We start from the raw sequence: 9,524 nt of genomic DNA, 5'->3' as shown, positions 1-9,524 counted from the left end.
TTCAAACTTAAATCCTAAATTTAGTAAAAATCCTTTTGCAAAAGGAGAAACTATTCTCTTACAAATGGATGCTGAACAATCCACAACATATACTCCTAAACGTCTCAAATGGGATCAGATTACAATCCCTGACCAGTTCATCATAAAAGAACCACAAATTCCCCGAAATATTAGAAAAACTGAACCATCTCAAATTATTGAAGAACCTGATGGCACGGTTACAGTGAATTTCGACAAGACAAATTCTTTCTCAAATTTTAGTTACAATAGAAGTTTTAACTATGAAAATAATAGAGCCTCCTGTTCTGATATTCCAAGTACCTCAGAAAGAAAGTGGACTTTCAAAACCCCTATACCTCAATCAAACTCTGTTACTGAAGAAAGTATAGGAGATCCTTATTCCCCTACTAGGAGTACTATGGTCATAACTTATAATAAAGATTTTGAACCTGATATGGAATATTTAAATGACGAATTAAGCTCTCCCTTTTACAAAGAAAAAGAAAGATGGTTTAATAAAATTGATGAAAAAATTAGAAATAAAATAAAAGATGAATGGTTAAAAGAACCTACTGCAGTTTTCTCCTCTTCCGTGAAGGTAATTTCTTCTCCTTCCATTGAATATGAAAATCTCTAATACTTGTTGAGTCCATAACCAAAAATATCAAACACCACAGTGTAAAGGAGAAACTGGAGAGCTGTGATTACCTTCTGTGGTGCAAACTTTCTTCTTCCCAAAGGTATCCCTTTTTTTAATTCCATATTATAGTTCCATACACTCACGGTAGTCCACCAGATAGAATTTTTGAAACAGTGGAATGATTCTTCTTGATAAAGTCTCAATCTTTAGTACCTGTGAAAATTGTCCTCTTACTTTCCCCTTCAATCTATTCTTAAAATTCCCTTGTCTGCCCAAAATTTTTGAATCGAACATGTTAGAAAAATTGAAATAAAAGGTTTAAAATTTGGGGAAAGAGGGAGAGAGAGAGGTACGAAATTGGTGCTTCTGTGAAGTAATTTTGACAATGAGCTTGATGTTTTGGTGAACTGTGGAAGAATGGCAGTAGAGAGAGAGGGGGAGGAAGAACAGAGAGGAATTTGAGATAGAAGAGAGTTGGTTGGCAGTAAATTAAGTTACACCCTTTTCTTTTCTTTTTGTTTTCTGTAACGGGTTACGCAGGGAGTATATTAAAGTTAATAGATTCTTATTCTTCTTGACCAAATAAGTTGGATAATCAAAATTTATGGATTGATTTAGAAATATAATAATGTGTGTGTATACATGTGATGTGATAGAAGATTAAGTGTATACGTGGAATGATAAGGAGTATACTTTTAATTACTTGTTTTTTTTTTAATTGTTGGTGGGCCACTCTTGTATTTGGACTAGTGGGATTTAATAGAGAAAAATGAATTAGTTTGGGTAGGGAGTATATGATGCTACTGACCTTCTTTTTTTTTCTTTAAACTTTAATGGTTTGAGTACTATTAATTATATTATTTTATGGGGTCAATTAGTTTTAGTGTATAATAGTTCCGAAGTAGGAAATTGATATTAAATGTATACCGAATACGTGTGTTGCGAAAGGGGTATGTACACGGAGGTGATTGGGAGTATATTTCTTAAATTCTTAACTTTCGAGTGACGTTGGAACAAGTTTACATATGAGGTTTTGCTAAGAAAAGAGAAAGGGATAAATAGAGCACACACTTAGGATGCATGCATTGTTAAATTTGTTTATTTTGCAAAGTCTGATTTTTGCATATCATGTTTTCGGAAAGGGTGAGCTTGTGCACGTTGTTGCGGTTTGGAACAAGAAAGTGTTGAGGAGTTAAGCTTTTGAGGTGGGCTTTCTTTTTTAATAAGGACTATGTCCTAAATACTTTTTATGTGAAAGGAGGTGGAAAGTGTTTGTCTTGCCATGTTTTGTATTTGAATGAACCTATCTGAAGTGGCTATGCCATGTATGTTAAATCGAATTCGGGTCCCAGTAGGGCCGCAAACCCTGCTCGGACTAGTGTACACCCCGTAGATCGTGTGCTATCTCTTTGGAGTTGGCCGGTCTAGTGACTTGGTTCGTGGCCACGTTCCTTGTTATGTATGTTCAGATATGGTGATGGTGAATGTGGATGGAAAATGGTTGGCCAACCGAACTTGTGAAATATATTTTTGTGTACTTGGGTTCTTTTAATTAAAACCCCCAAGGTCACTTGATTATGGCTTGACAAACTATGTTTTGGCATGTGTCCACTGAGTGCATCAAGTACTCAGCCCTGCATATTATTTTTCTTAATGTGCAGATTCAGCGGCGATGGGCGTGGAGGATGTTGAGCAGAGTCCATGGATTGTTTTGTCATGGTTAATAATTGTTGGTTTTGTCGTGTCTTCATACTCGGCATTTTCCATGTCTTGAACGCTTCCGCTAAGAGTCCTTTTCTTTAGAATTGTTTATTCGTGGAGAGTCTAACTCGTTTGAAAATTGTTTATTTTCTATTCTTTATTTACTTAGAGTTGGTATTATTGTTAGGATAATATTATGACGTTTTCAAAGTTAATTCAGTTATTAAATTTTTGGTCAAATGTGTATGTTTTTCCCTTTTCTTCCCCGCTTCTTTAATCCTCCCCTAGTCACGGTCAACCGTGCTTTCTATCCTTAGAAAATGCGGGCGTGACAGAGTGGTATCAGAGCGACTTTCTTTCCGCTCTGGACCTAAGAGTCTTCTTTTCTTCTTGATCTAGATTAGTATCCCTAGATCAAAATAATTAAATTAATTTTTTTTTTAAAAAAAGAATTTTAAAAGTGGTAAAGGCTCAACATCCGACCATCGCGCTCAACCTAAAAAGAGGTAACCAAAAATTTTTGTAAGTGATTTTGAGGTAAATATATTGGGAATGGAAATGATTAGTTGTGCACGGTGGAATTAGATTGGCGGAAATTTTTATGTTGTGGAAACTTGAGAATATTTTTGTTTTGGAAATAGTTGAACTTTAAGTTGAAGCATGCTAGTCTTTTTTTTTTATTGAGATTTTGAGGAACATGATGTTGCTATGTGTTGAGACGTCTGGTGATAATTGTTTGTGTATGCTCGATTATGTGGCCTTTACATGATAATTTGAGTCATGACTCGTAGATATTGAAGTATGATATTATGAATTCCTTGTGTGATTGCGGACTGTTTTGGATGAGCGTTAGACCTTACATCATTGATTCTAATTGTATGTAGCAACTCAATTATTGCTTCTCCGAGCAAATTAAATGAACGTGGAACAGCGAACCACAGTAAATCTCTAATATCAAAAGGATAAAAGAAAAATAATAAGTATAAACGTTCGGAAGGTGTGAATGGAAGTTTGAGTGATGATAGTTGGTGTTACATGCGCATACGTAGCTTGTTTTATTATACGTGTTCTATAATCGTTATATATGAAAGGTTGCGTGAGAAGTCTTGATACGATAATGTAGTGATAAATAATTGGAGCGACCATATTAATCTATGCGTTTTGAATCAGAATGCCACCGAGACGTGGACGTAGACCTAGGCGTGGACGTGGAGAGGAGGACCTTGTGGACCCTCAGAATGTAGAGGGAGAGCCACCACCACCACCACCACCACCGCCTCCTCCACCACCACCACCACCCCCGCCTCAACCCAAACAATACATTGATACCTTTTTGAGGCAAAAACCCCCACATTTCGATGTGAGATATATACGGACCATAAAAGCCTCAAGTACTTCTTTGAACAAAAGGATTTGAACATGTGCCAGCGTAGATGGCTTGAGTTGGTGAAGGATTATGATTGCAGTATAAACTATCACCCAGGAAAGGCGAATGTAGTGGCCGATGCCCTAAGTAGAAAGTTTCAACCTCAATTGGCCACTTTTCTCACGAACGAAGAGAACTTGATATGAGAGTTCAGTAAAATGCGATTGGAGGTAGTGAGAGCACCCGAGACAGTGGAAGGAATGATCGCCACCTTGGTAATGGAACCCGACCTAAGGGCTAGAATCGTGGAAGCTCAAAGACGCGATACTTTACTTGAGAAAATCCGTTCGGAAGTGAGGACAGGGGAGCAAGAATATTTTCACGAGGAGGCGGATAGTGCCCTCACATTTAAGGGCAGGTTGTGCGTGCCTAGAGATGAAGGGCTTAGGAATGAAATCATGAGGGAAGCACACGAAACACCGTATACTGCGCACCCGGGGAGTACCAAAATGTATCGAGATATGAAGAGACAGTTTTGGTGGAATGGCATGAAAAAACATGTAGCGGCATTTGTTGAGAGGTGTCTAGCATGTCAGCAAGTGAAAGCTCTACATCAACGACCTTATGGGAGACTACAACCACTTGAGATACCGGAGTGGAAGTGGGAGCACATCGCAATGGACTTTGTGACAGGATTACCGAGATCCCAACGAGGAAACACTGTTATTTGGATGATTATTGATCGTCTCACAAAATCTGCTCACTTTGTACCGATTCGTGATACATATGGAGCCAATAAGTTGTCTAAGATGTATGTGAAAGAGATCATACGCTTGCATGGAGTACCAGTGACTATTACATGTGATCGTGATGCGAAGTTTACCTCTAGATTTTGGATGAGCCTACAACGAGAGTTAGGCACTAAGTTGAATTTTAGCACTGCATTCCACCCGCAGACTGATGGGCAATCAGAGAGGACGATACAGACTTTGGAGGATATGTTGAGAGCCGTAGTGCTAGATCGAGGAGTAGGTTGGGAGGAAGCGTTGCCACTAATAGAGTTCGCTTACAACAATAGTTATCAGGCGACTATTAACATGGCCCCGTATGAGGCATTGTATGGGAAGAAGTGTAGATCACCACTTTACTGGGATGAAGTGGGTGAGATAAGAGTTCTTGGACCGGACTCGGTGGAAGAAATGATTGCGATTGTTCGACAAATTCGTGAGAGGATCAAGGAAGCTCAGGATCGACAGAAATCATATGCTGATGTTCGAAGAACCGATCTCCAATTTGAGGCAGGAGATAAAGTTTTTCTAAAGGTAGCCCCGTCAAAAGGAATAACTCGGTTCGGTGTGAAAGGCAAGTTAAGACCACGATTTATTGGACCTTATGAGATTCTTGACAGAGTGGGTACCGTAGCGTATAGATTGGCGCTACCACCAAGCTTTGGGAGAGTACACAACGTTTTCCATGTGTCACAACTGAGAAAGTATGTGTTCGACCCTAACCACATAATTCATCAAGAGGAGATGATGATTTTGAATCCGAATTTGAGTTACGAAGAAAAGCCCGAAGCCATTCTGGATCGGAAGGTGCAAGAGTTGAGAAATAAGTCTATTGCTTCGGTGAAGGTTCGGTGGAGAAATCATGGCATTGAGGAAGCTACGTGGGAATTGGAAGACAAGATGAGGAAGAAGTACCCAGAATTGTTTGAATGATCTAAGCAAATTTCGGGACGAAATTTTTGTGAAGATGGGTAGATTGTAATACCCGTTTTTTTTTCTATCCTTTTAAGTTAAGGTTTTGTTTTAAGAACGAGCGAGTGATAGACCTTGAATAAAATACCGTGTTGTTTCGTTTGGTTGTGAATGCTTGAATTATGGTTGATTATTTGTGTGTTGTAAGTTGTCGACGAGATTGACGTGAGAGTCGTCGATGGGAAAATTTTGGGCGTTCGTTTACAATGTACTTGGAATAACACCAAAGTACTAAAATAATAAAACACCACAATTTAATCAATGTACTAAAATTATAGATTTTTGGGCCTATCACTTTTGTCCATTCTTTTTAGCTCATTTATCCTTATTCAATTGGGCTACTTTTAATATACTCATTTATTCCTAATTCCTATTTAATTCCTGAAGCCCACATAAATCCCTTCTCCTAAACCCTTTCCACACGTTTTCTTTTCTCCTCCAAAACATCCACTCCTAAAATCTCTCCAACAACCAAATAAATCAATATCCATCAGTTTAATATCCCACATTCACGTCTTCCACATCCAAGTAAAATCTGTGAGAAAAAAACCTACTGCAGTTTTCTCCTCTTCCGTGAAGGTAATTTCTTCTCCTTCCATTGAATATGAAAATCTCTAATACTTGTTGAGTCCATAACCAAAAATATCAAACACCACAGTGTAAAGGAGAAACTGGAGAGCTGTGATTACCTTCTGTGGTGCAAACTTTCTTCTTCCCAAAGGTATCCCTTTTTTTAATTCCATATTATAGTTCCATACACTCACGGTAGTCCACCAGATAGAATTTTTGAAACAGTGGAATGATTCTTCTTGATAAAGTCTCAATCTTTAGTACCTGTGAAAATTGTCCTCTTACTTTCCCCTTCAATCTATTCTTAAAATTCCCTTGTCTGCCCAAAATTTTTGAATCGAACATGTTAGAAAAATTGAAATAAAAGGTTTAAAATTTGGGGAAAGAGGGAGAGAGAGAGGTACGAAATTGGTGCTTCTGTGAAGTAATTTTGACAATGAGCTTGATGTTTTGGTGAACTGTGGAAGAATGGCAGTAGAGAGAGAGGGGGAGGAAGAACAGAGAGGAATTTGAGATAGAAGAGAGTTGGTTGGCAGTAAATTAAGTTACACCCTTTTCTTTTCTTTTTGTTTTCTGTAACGGGTTACGCAGGGAGTATATTAAAGTTAATAGATTCTTATTCTTCTTGACCAAATAAGTTGGATAATCAAAATTTATGGATTGATTTAGAAATATAATAATGTGTGTGTATACATGTGATGTGATAGAAGATTAAGTGTATACGTGGAATGATAAGGAGTATACTTTTAATTACTTGTTTTTTTTTTAATTGTTGGTGGGCCACTCTTGTATTTGGACTAGTGGGATTTAATAGAGAAAAATGAATTAGTTTGGGTAGGGAGTATATGATGCTACTGACCTTCTTTTTTTTTCTTTAAACTTTAATGGTTTGAGTACTATTAATTATATTATTTTATGGGGTCAATTAGTTTTAGTGTATAATAGTTCCGAAGTAGGAAATTGATATTAAATGTATACCGAATACGTGTGTTGCGAAAGGGGTATGTACACGGAGGTGATTGGGAGTATATTTCTTAAATTCTTAACTTTCGAGTGACGTTGGAACAAGTTTACATATGAGGTTTTGCTAAGAAAAGAGAAAGGGATAAATAGAGCACACACTTAGGATGCATGCATTGTTAAATTTGTTTATTTTGCAAAGTCTGATTTTTGCATATCATGTTTTCGGAAAGGGTGAGCTTGTGCACGTTGTTGCGGTTTGGAACAAGAAAGTGTTGAGGAGTTAAGCTTTTGAGGTGGGCTTTCTTTTTTAATAAGGACTATGTCCTAAATACTTTTTATGTGAAAGGAGGTGGAAAGTGTTTGTCTTGCCATGTTTTGTATTTGAATGAACCTATCTGAAGTGGCTATGCCATGTATGTTAAATCGAATTCGGGTCCCAGTAGGGCCGCAAACCCTGCTCGGACTAGTGTACACCCCGTAGATCGTGTGCTATCTCTTTGGAGTTGGCCGGTCTAGTGACTTGGTTCGTGGCCACGTTCCTTGTTATGTATGTTCAGATATGGTGATGGTGAATGTGGATGGAAAATGGTTGGCCAACCGAACTTGTGAAATATATTTTTGTGTACTTGGGTTCTTTTAATTAAAACCCCCAAGGTCACTTGATTATGGCTTGACAAACTATGTTTTGGCATGTGTCCACTGAGTGCATCAAGTACTCAGCCCTGCATATTATTTTTCTTAATGTGCAGATTGAGCGGCGATGGGCGTGGAGGATGTTGAGCAGAGTCCATGGATTGTTTTGTCATGGTTAATAATTGTTGGTTTTGTCGTGTCTTCATACTCGGCATTTTCCATGTCTTGAACGCTTCCGCTAAGAGTCCTTTTCTTTAGAATTGTTTATTCGTGGAGAGTCTAACTCGTTTGAAAATTGTTTATTTTCTATTCTTTATTTACTTAGAGTTGGTATTATTGTTAGGATAATATTATGACGTTTTCAAAGTTAATTCAGTTATTAAATTTTTGGTCAAATGTGTATGTTTTTCCCTTTTCTTCCCCGCTTCTTTAATCCTCCCCTAGTCACGGTCAACCGTGCTTTCTATCCTTAGAAAATGCGGGCGTGACAAATAACACTGCTATTTCTGCAGTACACCCTCCTCTAAAATCTTTAAAAATTCAAACTTATAAAGGAGAAATTATTGCTGATCCTTTTAAACAAACAAAAGAAACTGATGAAAAGGATTTACAAAGAGTCATTCAACAAAATAACTATTCAAATCAAATTCTTAATACTATTGCAAATCAACTTGACACTTTATCTACTAATAATACTCCATCTACTAAACAAAGTATACTGAATGACAAGTCTAGACCTTATTTCCAAAGTAATGATATTTTAAAAATAAAAACATTTCTCTTAATTCTAAAACAGAAAATCTTCTTAAAAGAATTACTGAAAAACTTGGTGAGCCAAGCACTTCAAATACTAATGTCATCAGAGAAAATTATGAGTCAAATACTGATCAGTCAAGTTATTCTTCCTCTGACCAAGATGATAATTATGTTGAAAAATTTGAAGAAGCCTTTAAAGAAAATGACGACACTCCTTTTAGGATAAATAAAATTTTTAAAGGAAATAAATTTAATAATAACAAAAATTACTATAATAGACCTTCTCCGGCTGATATGCTTTATGAAGAAAGAGGTCAATTTCATAAGTCTAGTTATGATGGAAATTCTATTACAGAATGGAATATAGATGGAAAATCCGAATATGAAATCATTAATACTTTACAAGAAATGGGAATGGCAAAAATTGCTTATAGATGTAATGGAGTTTCTGAAAAAGAAGCATGTGTCCTCATAGTTAATGGTTTTACAGGCCAATTAAAAAACTGGTGGGATAATGCTTTAAGCCTTGAAAGTAAAGAAGAAATTTTAAATCATAAGGTTAATATTGAAGAACCAGAAGGAGAGATTAAAGAAGCAAGTGATGCTTGTGACTTTCTTGTTGTAACCATTTCGATGTATTTCATAGGAAACCCAAGAGAAGAATACAACAGTTCCTCTATTGTGTTAACCAATCTTAGATGTCCGTCATTGTCTGATTACCGTTGGTATAAGGATGTTTTCATAACACAAGTTCTCAAAAGAAATGACTGTAATCAAGCCTTTTGGAAAGAAAGGTTTATTGCAGGATTACCCAAACTCTTTGGTGAAAGAATAATTCAAAAAATTAAAGATGACATAGATTCTGAAGATATTCCCTTTGATAAAATAACTTTTGGCCAATTATTTGCTTTTATCAAAAAAGAAGGATTAGCCCTCTGTATGGAAATTAAAATACAAAATAAATACAGAAAAGATAAACAAAAGGCAAAGAATGAATTAGGATGTTTTTGTGAAATGTTTGGAATAGGGAAAATTGAAGCCCCTTCCTCTAAGATTAAAAGAAAAGCTAAAAAATTTAAAAAATTTCCACAAAAATCTGAAAATTACAAACCTTACAGAAATAATTTTAGAAGAA

At 36.5% G+C, this 9,524-nt stretch overlaps 3 long non-coding RNA genes across 3 annotated transcripts; 2 read left to right on the top strand and 1 right to left on the bottom strand.

Annotated features, from left to right (window-relative positions):
- Positions 1-228: 228 nt before the first annotated feature.
- On the bottom strand, positions 229-1,791 carry LOC121774104. Its single transcript, XR_006044922.1, has 2 exons — positions 994-1,791; positions 229-908 (listed from the first exon to the last, which is right to left on the bottom strand). It is a non-coding gene; the product is annotated as an uncharacterized LOC121774104 (long non-coding RNA).
- On the top strand, positions 247-1,937 carry LOC121774103. Its single transcript, XR_006044921.1, has 3 exons — positions 247-598; positions 678-740; positions 1,783-1,937. It is a non-coding gene; the product is annotated as an uncharacterized LOC121774103 (long non-coding RNA).
- Positions 1,938-5,901: 3,964 nt separating this feature from the next.
- Positions 5,902-8,023, top strand: LOC121774065. The gene is made up of 4 exons (XR_006044905.1): positions 5,902-6,046; positions 6,126-6,188; positions 7,231-7,293; positions 7,750-8,023. It is a non-coding gene; the product is annotated as an uncharacterized LOC121774065 (long non-coding RNA).
- The last annotated feature ends 1,501 nt before the right edge of the window (positions 8,024-9,524 follow it).

This window comes from Salvia splendens, chromosome 17 (genome assembly GCF_004379255.2).
Source record: "Salvia splendens isolate huo1 chromosome 17, SspV2, whole genome shotgun sequence".
In the NCBI taxonomy this organism is placed as follows: Eukaryota; Viridiplantae; Streptophyta; class Magnoliopsida; order Lamiales; family Lamiaceae; genus Salvia; species Salvia splendens.
Note: the sequence above shows the minus strand (reverse complement) of the source record. Positions and strands in the feature narration are given on the sequence as shown.